Raw genomic sequence first — 15,676 nt, 5'->3', positions numbered from 1 at the left:
TTGTTAAGGAAACGTCGGGGGCGTTTGTGTGCAGGAATGTTAATTTCCAGCATTTTTTTATTTATTTTTCCCTCTGAAATTGGCAGCTGAAAGCCAGCCCGATGATGTCTGTGTCCCTCTCCGTTTTTCAAACATTTTTTTAAACGTTTTCTCGCACAGAAACGAGGCGCTCGTATGGATCTGCCATTTCCTTCTCATTATACACACTCGGAGCATAAACTACCTGCTCGTCCCTCTTATTTGCTTCCTCGTGCACACTGAGTGACCACTCTCGTGCCAGAAAGCCCATTAACCGCCGCGCTTTCCAAACGGAGCGTGCTGCATTACCGCTCCGCTGTAGGTTTAAAGAGGGCTAACAGTTGAAAGGTTAATCACTGATGCAGCAGTAAGCAGTCTGCAGTAATCACAAGCTATTACCTCGTGCTGTAATTACTCCCTGCAGCTCCAAGTAACTGGAACAAAACATTAAATATTGGACACTAAAAGTTGGCAAAAAGCTGATGAAGTTATTCTGGGGGAAGAAACTGGAGCGACGGAGTTGTGGTTTATGAAGAGAAGCAGAGACAGAACTGGACCGATATCACAGCTGAGGTCAGAAGTTTCCATCCATTCATGAACGACATTAATTTAAGGGTTTTAATGAGTTATTTGACTTGTTCTTTTTCCAGGGTGGAACTTCTATACAGCTGCAACGACTTAACGCCACCGTCTAAATCAGACATATGCAAACACCCCCATTAGTATTTGGTTAAATGTCCCTCAGCCGGCGTCTCCTGGACCTTTTGTCTCCATCATCGAGCTTCTGGCTGATATTTGTCTCTTCTTGGTAGAGTTCAGTTAAACTGGTTGGTTTCCTGGTTTCAGGTCCACAGATCATCAGTCAGGTCCAGGTCCTTCCAGAAGCTTCATGTCGGCCGGAGTTATCCAATCAGAGAGCAGCTCTGATGATTGATCCAATCAGAAACCAGCTTTTATGTTTGATCCAATCAGAAACCAGCTCCGATGATTGATCCAATCAGAAACCAGCTCCGATGATTGATCCAATCAGAAACCAGCTCCGATGTTTGATCCAATCAGAAACCAGCTCTGATGTTTGATCCAATCAGAAACTAGCTCTGATGTTTGATCCAATCAGAAACTAGCTCCGATGTTTGATCCAATCAGAGAGCAGCTCTGATGGTTGATCCAATCAGAAACCAGCTCCGATGACTGATCCAATCAGAAACCAGTTCTGATGCATTCTTGCAGAAGATGTATTCTTTTTTTCTTGAATCATGTCCCGATACATAAAACCACTGAATCTGAACACTTTTTCCAGTGACTGTAACTAAATCAGCTCCCAGATTAACACTGGTGGTGGGCAAACGATTCACAGATTTTGATTTGGAGGTAAAATAAGTAACACTTAAAAAAAACTAGAAGCACTCAGAGAGCCACACCTCCTCCAAGGCCACAGCGTGATTAACAAAAAGTGTGATCCAGATCACATCATAATCTGGATCAGCACCAGAATTGAATCCATTGGTTTTTGTTTCAACCCCAACATTTCCTGAACGTTTCATCCAGATCGGTTCTTTAGTTTGTAACCTGATCTTTACTGACAGACAAACAAACCAATGAACCCCATGAACCTTGAAATCAGCAGTGATCACCCTTGACCCATGAGGTGTCCAGCTGTGGAGTTGGAGAGGGGGCTGATCTGTGACCCTTTGACCGGATCACCAAAATTTAATCACTTGTTTCTTGTTCCATGTTTGACGTTCATGAAAATCCATTCCTAACTTTGAGCAGACAGACAACCGGAAACAGAACCTCCTTGGCGGAAGTAATTATTATAAACCTTTCAGGAGGGATCTGCCTGGACTGAAGATGTGTCGATATTTTTGTTGACGAGGACGCTCGGGGTAACGGATGTGGAGAAACGGCATCAACCTCCTTTCCTCTTTTCCTTCAGTTCTCGAGCGTCACCCCCCTCCGAAAACACAAACGCCGTCTCACTCGTTCTCCACACCTTTGCCTGGACTCCAATGAAAAATTAATTTGTCAGTCAGTCTTTTTCACAAGCAGGGAAACACGTTTTATTCACACGAGGAAATCGAACATCAAACCAGCTCCTGATTTCCTCCTGGCAGCGTATGTGTTTGTGTCGAAACATATGTTATAACACATAAGAACTAAATATGGGTGTTTGTATCTCTGCCTGGTTACTACACTAGTTTGATATAATCATCGGAAAGAGGTTAGGATGGGAATCAAGCACAAGAACTGGAAGATGAAGGAAGAGGAATAAAATGAGGTAGAAGACTGTAGGAGAAAAGATGGATGCACTCTTGAACAGGATGATATAAGCAGACAGAGGCGACTCGGAGAGAAATGCTGACACGTCTCTTTCACGTGTCTCAGAGGAGTCCAGGTGTAGAAAACATCTGTGAACATAAACCTCAAATAACGGAACATGGGCGTCGCTACCATGAACTGCAGGTGATCATGTAATCACCAGTTTGTGTCTGTTAGCAAGAATCTCATGAACGGATTTTAATGAAACCAAGAGAAAGCAGTGCGTGGTAGTAGCTGAGAGTCAGAAGTTGCTCCAGATTGGTTTAAAACCTTGGAAGTAAACATCGGAGTCGACCCTGTTAGCAAAATATTTCATGAACCAATGGATGCATTTTCATGAAACTCTCAGAAAGTAACAATTGATCAATATTATTCAGCCAATCAAAATCAACCAACATAAATGGCTAAAACTCAGTCAGTTTAAGAGATAATGAGCTGGAATTTGGTGTGGTAGTAGCTGAGAGTCATACATTAAGGACCAGATTGTCCAGGATTATTTTAATTTTTTTAATCTTTGGTAAGCAAGATGATGTGCATTCGTTTAAGAAATTAATTTAGTAAAATTCTTACTTCAATAATGTTTCTTTTCTGTCCGCTTCTGGGAGGACAACCGTCCATTTAAAAATAAATTTACCTTTTAAAGTTTAGCATTTGTTTCTTTTTCTGGCTGTACTGAATCGTGACTTGGCCGTACCGCTACAGCCTTAATATTAACAATTAAATGTCTTGAATAAATGCTTATTACCCTCAGCCTTTCATACCAAGATTTTAGGTTGAGGTTGAGAAACGGTACTTTTTTGTCCTGGAGGCTTCATTAACATCCATATAGTGGTTCATGAGATATTTTGCTAACAGACAGACACTCCACATGTTGAACACAAAGTCCAGTACGATAACTCAAAAGTTTCAAATTGGGACAATTTAGTTTAATAAGAAACTTGTCTACAGGTTATTGTTTCAACACTTAAGGTCATTTTACTGTGAAATGCAAATTCTGCAAAGTGTCCTGGAAGACTCCTAATGTTGAATGTTTGATGCTTCCTGTGTGTCTGTGTGTGTGTGTGTGTTGGAGCTTCATGAATTAGAATGAGATGAATAGTTAAATATGAAAATCTGACAGGCCGGTCGTTCTGACGCTTGTTCACTTTGACAAGAGACATCTGCCGCGGCCTGTGGAGAGACTCAACCGAGAGCGTTTACGTTCGGGAACGGGGTTACGCCGCCGAAAAAAAACCCCAACTTCTCATTTCCATTTGTTCCTGGGCGTTCACCCGACGGTCGCGTATCCGCGCCGATGCGCGAGGAGCGCGCTCGTGGGCGCGCAGCTTCTGTCAGATGAGGGGATGAAAGGATGAGGAGGTCTCCGGAGAACAGACAGAAAGCAGACGACGGCGAGGGAGGGAGGATCAGCGCCACGGCGCCACATCGCTCTGATTAAAACACACGTTCTTCGAACTAATACTTTAATGAAATATTAACACAGTTAACTGTAATTAAATTAAAAGGAGAGCCGCCAGTGAGATTAGCGGCCATGTCAGAGCAACCTTAGGAGGATAACCTCCCCCTCACATTAATACCAGAGCATTAGCTTAACTGCTCTGCTGTTCCACAAACAATCAGGCTCATAATGAGCGTGGACACAGATTTTCTAAAGCAGCTACGCACACATACTGTACATGTTTAGAGAAAACAAAACATGACACTGGTAACCAATTACTAAAAAAAGAAAATATCTGGATCCCAGCCTGTGTTTAACTGTGTGTGGATTGCTCTTATACGCTCTGCCTACATGAAGAAATTAGTTATCTTTGTAATTTATATCCTTCTTTGATTTTATAAGCTCACCCTAATGGCTCCAAATGGACTTTAAGGACACGTCTACTCTATTCTGGGTCTTTTTCTTTGTTTTTTTTTTCCAGATTTTATCAAAATGCTGCAGTAACCACGCCGAACAGCTACAAATTACAATACAGAGAAAGATCGTTTTTAATTAGGCGAAAGATTCTCCAAAAAACAGCTTTTATTTTGGAAACCAGTTCCAGTTTCCTCTCGGTTAACAGCTCCATTGTTGCTTTGAGCACAAAGTAATAAACTATATAATTTATGCAACTATGCCATTATTTCTATAAAAAAAAAGAAGTCACTTTTAAAGATCTCTAGTTGGAAAAGTTTTCCAAAATGTCCCGTTTGTTTCCCTCCGTTTCTGCAAATGCAGCAAAGACTTTCTTTAAAAACCTGCAGTATGGTTTAAATCCATCCGTCCGTTTTCCGGGTCGCGGGGAGCTGGTGTCCATCTCCAGCAGTTACTGTGCGAGAGACGGGGGACACTCTGGACAGGTCACAAGTCCATCACAGGGACACTGAGACAAACATTCACACCTTGGGACAGTTGTAGAGTTACCAATGGATAATGTTTTTGGTCTGTAGGAGGAAACCGGAGTAAACCCAGCTCGGGGAGAAAGGCCTCAGGTCGAGAAGCAAACCCACAACCTTCTTGCTGGGAGACGACGGCTCTAACCACTGCACCACTGTGCCACCCATGGTGTGAATCTCCAATGGAAGAAAGACTGAAAGCAGCAGGATTTGGTTTATAGAAGCTGCCATGTTGGGTTTTTGGAACCACAGTCTCCTCTGTTGGGATGCCTTTTAGCACACATTAACTGGACATGGACATAATATGGACGTTGTCCTCCAATGAGACAGCTGGAGGTTCGATTCCACCAGCATGTCCCCTGGTAGGACACTGTTGAACTTTTGTCCTGGATAACAGAACCTACACAAACATTCAGCCCCACTGGTTTACATGGAGCTAAAGGTTTTACTGCAGCCCGCCTGCAGGGGGCGCTGGTTCCGTTTCAGCTTCAACTTCCTTATCAGATCCATATCTGGTTGTTATACGTCAATGGAAGGACGAGAAATAAATCACGATACTTTCACTGAACCTTTGGCAACAAACAAAAACTGGATGTTGGGGTTCAAAACCAACGAGCAACGAGTCATTTATTGTTGTAGAAACAAAAACAACTGAGTCAATCATGTCCACACAAACCAAAAGTTGCTTTGTTTTATCTCACACCTTTGTATTCAAGGAGGTTTTGTTGTACTGATTATAAAATCACGTCCATAAAGAGTTTTTCCTGAAAGCAGCTTCAGTTTTGCCAAATTTTAGCTCATTTTCAGCCACTGAAACACCGCTGCGCCAACAGCAACCCAGTCAAAGCTTTAATGACTTAGTTAAATCGTATTTCTCCTGATCTCTGTAAAACCACCACTTTATAAGTGCTTGTCTATATATTTGAGTTTACACCGATCACCTGATTTAATCCCTAAATGTGGAGCCGGTTCATTATTTCTGTTATAAACTTCTTCAGTTCATAAAGCTGCTAAATTCATATAGAAGTTTAGAGATCTTTGCCTAAAGAACCAGATAACACGGATATTATTGGTGCGGCAATTACACTCCAGTCACCTGCTGCTTCTAATTGTTTCCTTATAATCATCTCCAACACGGCTTATTTAAAACTATCATCATCAATTAATTTACTGAGAAAGATTTAATTAATTTGTCCTTAGCCCTGACGTGGCCCAGTGGTGTAACGTTTTGTTTATGTCAACTACGTATGTTGTAATTAAGAAATAAGGCTCCATTTCTACAAACTGAAGTGTTGGAAATTAATTACTCTGTAAATTACTTTTCCTCAGCTCAAAGCTGCACATTCAGTGAATATAAAATACAGCGAATAGGTTGCTGTGATTTAAAAATGAGACCATTTAGTTTGGTTGGGAACACACCTGATACAGATTTCCTTTGTGGTTTCTTTGGATGTTTCTGTAGGAAGCATGAAGAGGACCATCGTGTTCGAAGGAAAGAATCAGGAAAAGGGAACAGAATATCTCCCAGCGTTAGATCATCAATGGAACTATGGAAGAAGACAAAAAAGTGGAGAAAATGTGGACCAATGGTTATTACCAAGAACTGGACGCTCCCTTAAAAACTGATGAAAAGACGAGCCAGAAACCAGAAACGGCTCAGAGGGGCTGCAGGAAGTTCTAACAAGTTCTGGTTTTGTTCTCCGTAAGTCTGGACTCTGTATGAAGAGACGTCTTTACCCCAAAGAAAAACATCCGAATGTTGGAAAAATATACATCAGATCTCCCAAAAGCCTGAGGGGAAAATGTGTTCTGGTCTGATGAACCCAAAGTTGGACGTTTTGGCCACAATCGGTCTAAACCAGGGGTGTCAAACTCCAGGCCTCGAGGGCCGCTGTCCTGGAGGTTTTAGGTTTTTCTGCTCCAACACACCTGATTCAAACAGTTCAATCACCTCCTCACCGAATCATCAGGTTCTCCAGGAGCATGACAACAAGTCATCCATTTAAAGCAGGTGTTTTAAAGCAAGAACATCTAAAACATGAAGGACAGCGGCCCCCGAGGAACGGAGTTTGACACATGTGGTCTAAACCCTTCAGGTATCTGTAAAGAAGCTGAAGATGAACCTCAGTTTGTAAAAGAACAATTACCCCAAACAAACGTTCAGATCTTCATCAACAAAAAGCTTCACCAGAAGAAAACTAAAGTTATGGAACGGTCTTTGCCAGAGTCCAGATCTAAAATTGGTCAAATATCTGAACAGAGGAACCAATTTGACATAATGACACTTTATTACTGAAAGACTCCTAAAGACTGAAGGCTGTAATGAAATCAAAAGGTGCTTCAGGATTAGATTGTGCACACCAACAACCAGCTTGTTGCATCGTTTCAGTTTTCCTTGGAACAGCTTTTTTTCCCCAGTTAGGTTGAACAGGATAAACGTCAGCAGAAAAAGATAAAGTTGCATCCCAAAACCTGATATTTTACTGGGGCGGTGTGAACGTTTTACAGCAACTGTAGATGTCAAAAGTGGCCTGAAGACTGGCTAATAAACTTTAGACTCAAAATTTAGATTTTTCAAATCAAAAATGTTTTGGAACACCATTTTTAGGGGGTCCTAACTCAGGGATTTACTGATTTTGATCAAAGTTTTCATTATTACACAGCTAAAATGATAAAATGATGACATTTTATATCAAACTGTCAAATTCTGACAAGAAAATTAAGCTTTTAGAACTCTACTTAGTGGCAAACAAGGATGAAGATCTCAGATTAACCTAAAGAAAACCTACTCATGTTGAAAGTTTCATGTTTTCGAACCTACCACCTTGATTTCTCTGATAAAACTAGACGTAAATCCTTCCTCTCCTGTTTTCCATTGGTGAGAATAGCTCGTTCCGCCCAGCGAGTGGATGTTGATGGATGATGATTGGATGGCCAGATCAGGTTTCGCTGTGTATTTCCATACATCATCTGACGCTCCCTCTCTGCCCCCGACGATTTGCACCTGCGCCGCCTCGCTTCCCCCGAAAATACCTCTGATTAATGTCCAGATCTGGAGAGGGGACCGGAGCGGGGATTTTCTGTGGTATTAATTAAACCTAGTCTAACATCCTCACCCCTCTGTCATACATGAGAGAGAGGATGAGAGATGGAAAGGAGGAGAAAGTGGGGGAATCGGCAAAGACACCCAACAAGAGAAATGCAAAAATATTCAAATAAATGTCCGGACTGAGAAAGAAAATGCATCCGAATTCCAGTTGAAATTATTCATCTGACAATAGTTTCCTGGTATGTAATAGGTCTTAAAACGAGCTAAATATAAACCTTTAAAGAATGACATGTTACACGTTTTAATTAACAAAAACTAAACCAAACTGCAAAAACGATGTGAAAAACAGTCCATTCTTCCTGCGTCTATTGGAAATGCATCAAGTCTCACCCAGGAGCTGAGGGACCGCCTCGAGAAAAACATACAGGTGTGTGTTGACACAACGCCAAGAAGGAAAGACATCAGCAATGACCTCAGAGAAGGTCCCATCAATCTGGGAAGGGTCAAAGGTCATTTGGAGTCCATCGTTCTACAGAAAGGAAGATTATTCACAAGAGGAAACATTTAGGACAGCTGCCAATCAAACTAGGAGTGGCAGCAGATTCACCCCGAAGGTCAGACCGTGCAGTGCTCAGAGAAATGAGCTCTATCAGTTAGCAGGTTAAAGGTCAAAGGTTAAAGCCTCTTCTCTCTAAAAACAACATGGCAGCTCGACTTGAAGGAACCAGAAGACTTCTGGAGCAGAACCAGACCAGAGGACAGATGTTTACCCAGAATGCACTGCAGCTGTCAGCACGGTGGTGGAGGGCTGATGGTTTGGGCTGATTCTGGAGTCAGATGTGACAAACAGGACAATGATCCCAAACACAGCAGCTAATCTACAACAGAACGGTCCAGAACCAAAACCTCAGAGAGCTGAGCAGAAACGCTGGAAAGAAGAGTGGGCCATAATTGAGAGTGGATGCTTTTACGGACTACAAAAATAATAAAGTTTTTGTCACTAAAATGCTTATTAACTTTCTAAACAACAGCATACTCTCCTTGGTGTCAATCTCAGAAATACTTCTACAACTTCATAAACAGAAAATATTTAATTATAAAAACTGAAAAGTTAATTAAAAACAAGCAGAAAAATTAAAAATGCAATTCTCCGACTGTTTGAGCAGCTCTGCATTTACACCTAGAAGCCACAGTCTTCAGCAAACATTTATGTTTGTGGCATTTTTTTTTTTTTTTTAAATGCTAATAGACTCAATTACTCTCGCCCGGTTTATCAGCCATGATTACCAGTATTTTGGCGTTGAAGAGGAGGCACATTTCAAAGTGTTTGCCGTTGGCCGCTCGCTAACACAGATAACGAGTTTCTCCCCCTTCCAGATGCAATTACAGAACAGTTTTCTGGGGAAAAAAAACAACTCGTCTCCCAACCTCCACAAACACATATGCATACATATGTAAATACAAACACTTTTCCTCGCAGCAAATCTATTAATAGCTCAGTTCTCAAAGATAAGAATCAGTTGACGGATTTGTTTTTTTAAACTGGGATTAATAAGAACTTATGGTGTGTTCAGAGGATGGGACCTTACTGTTTAAAATCTAAATGTGTGTGTTTTCTTTGTGGAAAATTTAAAAAAGGGCACCACTACAGTCAGGGTAGGATTCCCCTAGCATGCTTGCTTCTGGGAGGGAAGTACCGGAGTACCCGGTTAAAACCGTGAACAAAAATGCTTCTTGATATTGGACATGAACGGTTTTAAAAAGCCATTTTTCTATACCAGATTGCATTTTAAAATAAATATCCAAGGGGAACAGTGTAGTTTAGTGGTTAGCATCATTATCTCACAGCAAAAAGGTCTCAAGTTTGAATTTCGATGTGGAAATCTCCACTGGTGGATTTATATTTCCCTTTAGATACTTTGGTACTTCTGCCCAGTCCAAAAGCTTTAACTGGTTATCCTAAATTAACAAAATTTTAAATATATATATACTTGCTTTCCTGCTTAAGTTACCTACAGTTTGTTCCTTTAAGCAAACTGCTTTTACCGGAGGATTTCGGAGAAAGTACCGGAGTGTTCGGGGAAAAAATGGCAATGCAGCGAGGGACATTTACAGACGGAAACAAAAACGCCTGAGACTTTCCTGCTGTGAGGCGACGGTGCCAACACCTACTGAGGCTTTTTTGTACCTATATGGAAATAGCTTTTAAAGGTGGATTTTGTAGAGAGTCTCCAGTAAAAACCGTAAGCCCGCGAGACAAAATCTGAGCCATATATGAGTCAGTGATTACCAGTACACTACAGTGTTTAAATAAACGCAGAATTTTAGGAAAGCTTTATGCTTTATATATCACATTAGTGATGAAAATAAGCATCACCTTAAAGCACGTGTCAAACTCAAGGCCCGCGGGCCAGATCCAGCCCTTGGTAACATTTTATCTGGCCCCCCCAAGATAATATTGAATTAAATTTTATTAGATCTGTCCCTCCAGTTTGTGACAAACTGAGTCTGTTGCTTCTCATTTAGCAAATAAAACCTGAGCCTATTCAGTTTTCTTGTGATATTAAAGCCAAGAAAATTAAGTTTCTCAGTAATCTTTGATTTTGACGTGAAAAGGCCAACAGAGATCAAATTGGTCCGATCTAACTCTTGTTGATGAACTTTCAGCCAAGAAACAATATCAGATATCTGACTTTAATGTTGATCATTAACTCAAGTGTCTGCTTCAGTGTATGTTTAAGTATTTTTGTCTTGTTTTAAAGTAGCTGTATGGATTTTTGATAAACCAATTTTAGCTGTTTTAATGGAGAATTTGTTCTAAATCCTACATAATATGTAACTGAAAAGGTATTTGATATTTCTAAATGAATGATTTGACATTACATCTGAAACCAAGGTTAATTTATGTATTTTTTTCAATAAATATTGATCGAGATTGGCCCTAGGCTAGGCTCAAGTTTTTAATTTTAGCCCTTTGTGCAACAAGAACTGAAGGTATAATTTTAGCTGTTTTTAGCCAAAAGCCTCAGAACTGATCAGTAAAGCTTATTGGGAGTGGAAAAAAAAAAATCTCCTGACATTTGCTTTAACAGTGTTGTCAAGTCAACATGTAAAGTGTGAAGTGAAATTCATATGCTCATCATTCACCATCTGCGCGAAACGTCAATCTGTCACACAAACAGGAACCACAGAACAAACACGCCGAATCGCACACGCACACCTGCAAACACACACATCTGCAGCATCACCTGCATGCAGGTAACACGGGCTGCAGCATCACAGACATGCATCAGACACACGAGCGCACAGATGCAGAAACATATGACGCGCGCACGCACACACGCACACGCCGTCCTGCATGGGAGGCGTTCCTGTGCAGATGTGTGTGTTGAATGCACAGGATGCTGCGCCACACATGAGTGGTTGTCATGGCATTCGGATGACAGATGCAGGGCTCGGATCCAGACACACACACACACACAGCTAAAGCCACTCTTCATTTATCAATAATTGGTTTTTAATTCCATTTGGCAGCCAGTAGCGCGAACGGCAAAACAACGACAATAATTAGTCCATCCGAGGGAAAAAGAAGATGGAAGTTTAAAAAGAAAAAAGTGACAAACACCTGACCACCGTTGGGACGAAAAGAAAGATTCTTCTTCTGCTCTTTGTTAATCAGATGTGTTGGAAAATGGAAATGAGTAGAAATAAAAAGGCTTATTTGCTTCTGTCCAGTGGTTCGGGAGATATTTCACTAACAGACGCGGCGCCAACAGTTAGCAATAGTCAGTGAAAAACTGAAAGATTTAATATCCATCCAACACTTCTGACCTTAATGGTTTTACATCGGGGGAGCAGAGTTCTCTCTTTTAAATATGCTAAATCTGAATACATCTGATTTTTGCTTCCACTATTAGGTCTTTTTTGCATTTTAAAACCCAGATTTCTTGGCAAATAAAGATATTCCTGTGACTGAATTTACACAATTAAATATATGCTGGACAATAAATGTTTTAGAATTCACTTTTTTTTGGTTTAACATTTATATAGACCATTTATTACCATCGTTTGGCATCAATAATGTCAATCTACACACCACTGGTCCTTGGAGTATGTGATGAGGACGACTGTCAGTGACCACCACACCATTTTTGTGTTTGCTGAGGTCTATAAGCCGCGGCAGCCATCTTTTAATCCAGCTGCAGGTGTCCAATAAACTATTTGTTTCATCAATCTCTGGATAAAACTCAAACATGACTCGATCAGCGGTACGTTGCAGGGCGTGGACAAAAATCAGCAAAACACGATCAGTCTGATTTTGCCAAAAGTCCCGTTTGGAGCTCCATTTTGGAGTTTCGGATGCTTAAATATTTCTTTGGAAATTTACAAGATTATTATTATTAGTGATCTGTGACCAAAGGGTGTCAGCAAAGGTCAAAAGTCAAAGGAAAGGTTTACAGACAGTGGCGAGAGCGGCCATGTTTGGTTTGGAGACAGAACAGGAAGTGGCAGAGCTGAAGACGTTGAGGTTCTCCTTGGGAGGGACAAGGATGGACAGGATCAGAGGTCCAGCACAGGTTGAAGGACAGACTGAGATGGTTTGGACATGTCCAGAAGAGGGACAGAAGGATGTTAGAGACAAAGAGGACATGGAGGACAGAGTTAGATGGAGGAGGAGGCCTGAAAAGAGAACAGCTGAGAAAAAAAGATTATTATGATCTAATCATCGTTAACCAGAAGCCCAAACCTCCAACTGACTGCAGAGTTCTGCATTAAAACTACATTTTTAAGAAGCAGGGGGGGGGGCAAAATGGCCGTAGTTTCCAGCTGGAACAAAAACACATTTCTGTTTTTGTTTTGTCAGACTGAACTCGGGCCCAGTTACTCTGAACCACCTCACCTGATTAGACAGATTTCCACCGGAGGGGGTGTGTGTGTGCATGTTTGTGCGGCGGGGAGTCCTTTCATAGCCGCGGGGCCAGATGTTCACGGTGAACCCCCCCCCTCCTCCTCCTCCACCCGTTTCCTCCTCAATCATCCATCTTCCCTCCATTCTCTCCTTTTTCATACCCCATTCATTTCACATCCACAATCTTTAACACATAAGCAGATATGAAAAATGTGACCTGATGATATAAAACACCGCGCGTGTGAGCGCACAAATACACACACAGGGCCGCCGTCACATTTGTCAACCTGCAGGTGCAGCTGATTCCCAACCTGCTGCTGTGGGGGAGGGTGTGTGTGTGTGTGTGTGTGTGTGTGTACATATTTCTTCACGTCTGACGTCCAGCTGCCGTCACACACGCACACACACGCACACACACGCACACACACGTTGGATGCCAACGCCACAATGAGACAAATTCTCTGCAGCTTCAATTCAGCAGAAAAAAGATCTTGAAAAGAACCCAAAGGTTTTGTTTTTGTTTTAAAGAGTTAGTTCAGATCTTTTAAAACGGGGTTCAGTGAACCGTTAATATCTTACCTGCTGCAGGTAAGATATTTGAACGACCCCAGCTTGGAGAAACCGGATTGCCGAGCTAACAAAGTGGATCGCTGCCGTCTCACAACTCCTAACGGTTCATTTAATTACTGTTTTATTAACCTTTACATCAGTTTGATTAAAGAGTTATCACCCATTTGACCTCATGTTAGCAAAACATCTCATGAACCTCCAAACTCGTTCAATCGTACCAACAAAACAAATCATTAAACGTTCGTCTAAGTCACACGTGTCAAAGTCAAGGCCCGCGGGCCAGATCCGGCCCTCTAGTCTGGTTCAGATCGAGTCTCTGATTCTTATTTAGCTTAAAAAAACTGAAGTTTTCTCTGACAGTGACTTAGAAGCCAACAATATATAGTTTTAATTTCTGTATGATCAGGTTTTTGTCGGTTTTAATGTTAAAGAATTCATTTAAAAGCTGAGTGAGGCGTAAGAAATGACAGCTAATGATGAGCTTTTTGAAGTTTGATCTATTTGTCTGAGTTCATTAAAGTCTGTTTGCTCTAAATTCTGTATAATCTGTAACTGGGAAAAGGTCATTGATATTTCTATATGAATGATTTGACACAATACATCTAAAACTAAATAATTTATGTAATTTTTAATATATATTGATCGTGATTGGCCCTTGGCTCGGACCAAATTTTCAATTTTGGCCCCCTTGCGTCCCTGGGTTTGACCCCCGTGTTCTACAGTGATTAACTCTTAGAGTCAACCCAAACCAAAATGGCCGCACCTCAGTCGGTTTTACAAACACTGCGCTTGAATTTGATTTCACAGTTTAGAGTCCTTCCCCAACAGATGTTTGTTTGACCACTGGACTCAGTCTGTTAGCAAAATATCCCCCAAACCACTGGATGGATTTGAATGAAACTGTCTCAACTCTTGAAGCCAGTCCAAAACAAAATGGCCACCCAAGCCCAAGTTTTTTTTATTGTAAGTTGATGTCTGGAGATTATGTAAGGACCCTACTTTGTGTTGAGTGACCCACAATGGGGTCCCGACCCCCAACTTTGGGAAACATTGGTTTGAAACATACTTTGAGTTCACGGGATGAAGCAATGTTACTCTCAATATAAGATGTTCGTTTGAAACTCGGCGGCGGGCGATAAGCATTCTTTCAAGGATTTATGGGCCTTTTAATTCTAAAGAATTGAGAGCAAGTGCGGCAGCAGTTAGCTGTAGCACTTCCTGCAGGAATATCACGATTATTTCAGTTTTAAAATAGCTTTTTTTGTACACTTTGGTCGGCTCAGATTAGCTGTTAGCTCGTCAATCAGGTTGTTTCTTTTTCCAAAGAAACAACTTTAAAAAGGTCTGAACCATCACTGCTAATTTAAATAAAATAAAACATATAACTGGATGTGGATCTTAAATTATAAAGCCTTTAATGTCACTGTGTGGAGTTTGTAAACTTTACTGGTTCTGGTGAACGTAACCAAACCGAGACCCGATTTTTCTCTGAGCGTTCGGCCTGAAAGGATGTAGGATGATCTGTTTCCCATACAGTGAGTTGGTGAGAAAATATGCAGCGTTTTATCCAAGAACCCTGGTTTCCCACATTCCCTCCGAATCCTGGGACGACTTAAAACAGCTGCTGTGGATCTGCAGAAAAATAAATAAAAATCTTACATTTAAAATTCTCTCCCATGAAATTATTCAGCTGCAGTCAGAGACGTCAGACGAGTCCGTTTCTCTTGGATTGGGTCGACAAAGACCCATTTAATTACAGGTCTGTTAGCAAAATATCGATTGAACTAGTGGACCGGTCAACCTGATTCAAGATGGCTGCCACAGAGAATCGGCTCCAACGCAGTCAGTTTTGCAGATACGGAGCTAAGATTTGGTGTGGTAGTAGCTGAGGGTCGTCCCGACACGCAGGAAACCTGAGAAACACCAGACAGAAGCCCAGACGGCGGCCAGCGGGGGGAAAACAGAGCCCGTTGTCATCGGGTCACCGGTCCAACCAACTCCAAACTTCCATAAATATTTACTCTGTCACCATGACGACAGACAGACGCATTCTGGATTTCAGGTTTCCCCTTTTCTGGGAAGAAATCGTTGCTCAGTCCTTTAAACGAGCGGGAGTCTCTTCAGGAGACAGAAACGATGGAACACTGAGGTTCTGCTTAATGTTTTATTATTAATAAATCTTTTAAAGTTTGGCCTGGGGTCCATTTTCCTCTTTGGATCAGGAAGCAAGTCGGATCGACGATGTTTGTCTGTTTGAGGCTCACTTTTCAGTCTGCATTTCATTCACGCTGCACTCAAGTGGGAGGAGTTTAAGTATCTCGGGGTCTTGTTCACGAATGAGGGAAAAATGGAGCGGGAGATGGACAGGCGGATTGGTGCAGCGTCTGCAGTGAAGCGGGCGCTGTACCGATCTGTCGTGGTGAAGAGAGAGCTGAGCC

The 15,676-nt window shown here is 41.6% G+C and overlaps 1 long non-coding RNA gene across 3 annotated transcripts in view; it reads right to left on the bottom strand.

Moving 5' to 3' along the window:
* Window positions 1-1,749: 1,749 nt before the first annotated feature.
* LOC112451209 overlaps window positions 1,750-15,676 on the bottom strand; it is a 30,748-nt gene continuing 16,821 nt past the window's right edge. The window contains exon 4 of one of the 3 annotated variants that reach the window (XR_005234007.1): window positions 1,750-2,017. This is a non-coding gene — a long non-coding RNA (uncharacterized LOC112451209). Of the gene's footprint in view, window positions 2,018-6,124; window positions 6,258-14,635; window positions 14,871-15,676 lie in introns of those variants that run through there. The other 2 variants (XR_005234006.1, XR_003039993.1) reach the window with 2 other exon arrangements.

Source organism: Kryptolebias marmoratus, linkage group LG14, assembly GCF_001649575.2.
Source record: "Kryptolebias marmoratus isolate JLee-2015 linkage group LG14, ASM164957v2, whole genome shotgun sequence".
NCBI lineage: Eukaryota > Metazoa > Chordata > Actinopteri > Cyprinodontiformes > Rivulidae > Kryptolebias > Kryptolebias marmoratus.
The sequence above is the reverse complement of the archived record's forward strand: the minus strand, read 5'-3'. Positions and strand labels throughout refer to the sequence as shown.